Source organism: Rhea americana, unplaced genomic scaffold, assembly GCF_003343005.1.
Source record: "Rhea americana isolate MKP2758 unplaced genomic scaffold, rheAme1 scaffold_2, whole genome shotgun sequence".
In the NCBI taxonomy this organism is placed as follows: domain Eukaryota; kingdom Metazoa; phylum Chordata; class Aves; order Rheiformes; family Rheidae; genus Rhea; species Rhea americana.
The window spans coordinates 8631701-8635021 of NW_028186149.1; positions in this window are offsets into that span (position 1 = coordinate 8631701).

Consider the following 3321-nt stretch of genomic DNA (forward strand, 5'->3'; position numbering starts at 1 on the left):
GCGCAGCCCCGCGCGCGCTCCGGAGGCACCGACGCGCTTCCAGGCACCCGGCAGGAACCGCGGTGGCTTTCTCGTAAGCAGCGTAGCAGAGGTCTGCGTTTCTATTTGAATACAGAATATTTGGGGGATTTTTTCCTGCTATAAATAGGAGCAGCAGCGTTAATTCGCTGACGCCGTGCACAGAGCTCTCTGATGGCGATGGGAAACCGAAGCAGCCTTGCTTCCTCATCGGCACGCTCGGCGGAGCCGGGCAGAACCACAGGGCGGCGGCGGAGCCCGGAGCCAGCAGCTTCTTCCCGGGACGTTGGGGAAGCGCCAGTGCGCAGGCGCGAAAGGCCAGCGGGAGCTGGGCCCTCTGCAGCAGCCGCCGGCCATAGGAAACGGGGCCTGGAGCGAGTTATGAACAAGCTGCAGTTTTCTTTCCAGGGCACCATGTTTTGCTCCTCCCAGTTTGACCAACTGCAAAAATGCTGCTTTGCCCGAAGCCACAGCGAGGCGATGAGCAGCCCGGCCCGGGGGCGAGCGGCAGGGCCGCTCACGCAGGCCGAGGCAGCGTTTCTGCCGCCCGGAGGGGGCGGGCAGCACCTTGGGCACGGTGGCTTTGCTGCCTCTGCTTCGCCCCCTGCCCGCAGCAGCGGCGAGGGTGCCAGCGCCAGGCCCCCAAATCCACAATCCAGCCGTRGCTGAACGGCTGGCGCCGGGGCAGCCGCGGCAGCGCGGAGCCAGAGCGACGGCGCGCGGCCTCGGCGGRCACCGGCGCCGCGCAAAAGGCTGGACGCAGCTGGAGCCTCCGTGGCCCCAGGCGGAGCTGCTGCAAGCCCCAGGCCCTGCATCCTGCCAGGCAGACGGACGGACGGACAGACGGGCCGGGCGCCCGCCACCCCGGCCTCTAGCCCGGCCCCAGCGCGCCGCAGCAAAGCGATGCTGYGACCGCAGGGAGGTTTCTGCTCGCTCAGCGCTTGGTCCTTCGCTCAGGTGCCCTCGAAGCGACGCTCCTCCCCGCRGAAGGCTTTAGCAGAGCTTCCCTTGGGGCGGCGCTGCCCGCGGCTCCTTTGCCGCTCGCCCGAGCCCTCCCCGAGCCCCAGCTGCTCCTCCGGCCGAGGCAGCCGCACGCGCCGCCTCCTCGACCGTGGTGCAAAACCCACGAGAGCTGGAAGCAGCGCTCCTCGAGGCAGAAATCCACCCCAAAACGTTCCTCCCTCTTGCTTAAAACGTATTACAGAGCTTAATAGTCTGGAGAATTTTTGTCTAGATGTTTTTCTGAAAGAGACCTCTCAGTGCTAAGACTTTTGCATTATTTTTTGGGGGGGATATACAAGAGCCCCCCCCCTCCAGTTTCAAATGACAATTAGTTGTTGCTCTGTAACTCTGCCAAACACAAGTAGCTGGTTTATAGGAATGAAGCGTTACGAAGACCCGAGGTTGTTCTGGGGTGGACATGCGTTAGCTTTTGCTACAAACGTAGACAGCGCCAGTGTGCGTGGCGCTCCCGCAGCCTCCACCAGCTCTCCCAGGAAACCCCAGCACAAACAGAAGGTCGATACAGGTAACTATAGGAAACGCACTTTACTCCGTGCCCCCTCTCCCACGTGTCTTTATACAAGAGCAAGTCTTGTATACTTGCTGYATACCAGCATTACATGATTACTAAATTCCTCTTTACTCATTAAAGTACTATCCTTGGAAAATAACATTGCRATAGAGCTGAGCACGTTAGATAGCGTCCAGATGGGCACCCACACATAYCCGCCTCTCCAGCGAGCGAAATCACCACGCGTCAAACTGCAACGTAACAGTCCCGAGCACGCCAGCGCTCTGCATCTGCTGCCGAGACGCACGTTCCGGCCTCGCTTTCCCAGCATTTCATACTGCTCGCTAACCTGTAAAAGGACAAAARCAAAAGAAAAAACCACCCAAACAARARGTAACRAAACRGAAGCCTGGTTATCTTCTTYGTCCAATGCTKCAATAATAATAAAAAAATGCCCAAGTTGCCCAAGTTTCATATACTGGGCTCCTTAAAATCTGAAGGTCRAAAGCAACTTTGCTGCACGAGGATCGCATCCTGGTGGCTGGGGCCTTTCCTCACGTTTCTGATACGCCGATTGCCCCACTCGCTTTGGGAGCTCCAGCTTTGCCCGCATAAACCTGCTACCCGCGAGCTCGCTTTGCTCTCGGTGCTGGCAGCTATCAAGAACTTCAGTGTTGCAATGTCCTGAGCAAGTTTCTCTCATGTAGCTGTTCCAGCCCTGTGCAGCAACGCCAAATGTTAATGTCTATAGCGTTATCTAAATTCTCGGTAGAGGCAGAGAAATTTCTCAAGGAAGAAAGTGCTTTGAAACTACAAACCCCTTATTTTACTGTGGTTTAATGAAGAAACAGGAGGAAGAGAAGTCCAGTTGTAAGGCTTTAGGGTAATTCATTTCCTTGTCACTATCACAGTACAAGTCACAAGGTGTCATCTACTTTTTTGTACTTTCCAAAATTCATTTCAGGTCAAGATGCATGCAAAACCCCCACAGGAAGAGTACTTTTGATGGAAAGCGATAGCAGTTACAAAGCAAGGTTTATAACAGAAGTCCTTTCAACAGAGGCGACAACTGCAAGAGCAGAATTGAAACAAAGTTAAGGCACATAAATAGAAAATTCAGAATTACAGGATGAGGCTGTATCCTTTGTGAATTGCTACAAATATTCTCACAGGTAGGAGTTGCAAAACAAGTTAATGACACTGTTACTAGAGGTGCGGAAGAGTGAGCAGTTCCAGTGAGTCACTGGAGAACACGGGGATGACATGGTGAGAACTTCGCGTTATTTCAGAAGGTACAGCAACAAGGGGACGTCGGCTTAAATTCTCATACCTTAGCAGCACACAGGAGATGCTGATTTTTAGGAGTGCCCCTGTTGGGAAGTGGTTGTTCTGGCTCTTACTCTCCTGGAGTGAAACATGGTTGTCTGACRGTGCTTTTTGAGGTCATCCTACTGCACAGTACTTGTGAAAACGGGGAACTGGACTCCCTAACGCAGGAAATCCTTTCCCGGCCTGGTGTTTCTCTTTAGCTTTTACACCAGTGACCATGCAGCCAAGGTGACCGCAGAGCTCAGCTCCCTGTTGGGGTTCAGACTGGGGCCCCGGTGGAGGGCCACCACGTCCCTTCTCCACCCTGTGGCCAAATACAGCGTCACAGAGGCTTGGCAGGAGATTTTCCACCTTTCATCAGTTACCAGAAGTAAGTGCCTGGGCAGCGCCTGGGCAGCATTTGAGAACATGAACTCAGGATAAAKTAGCCGCTGAACAAATATACCACTGTCCAGAAGCTG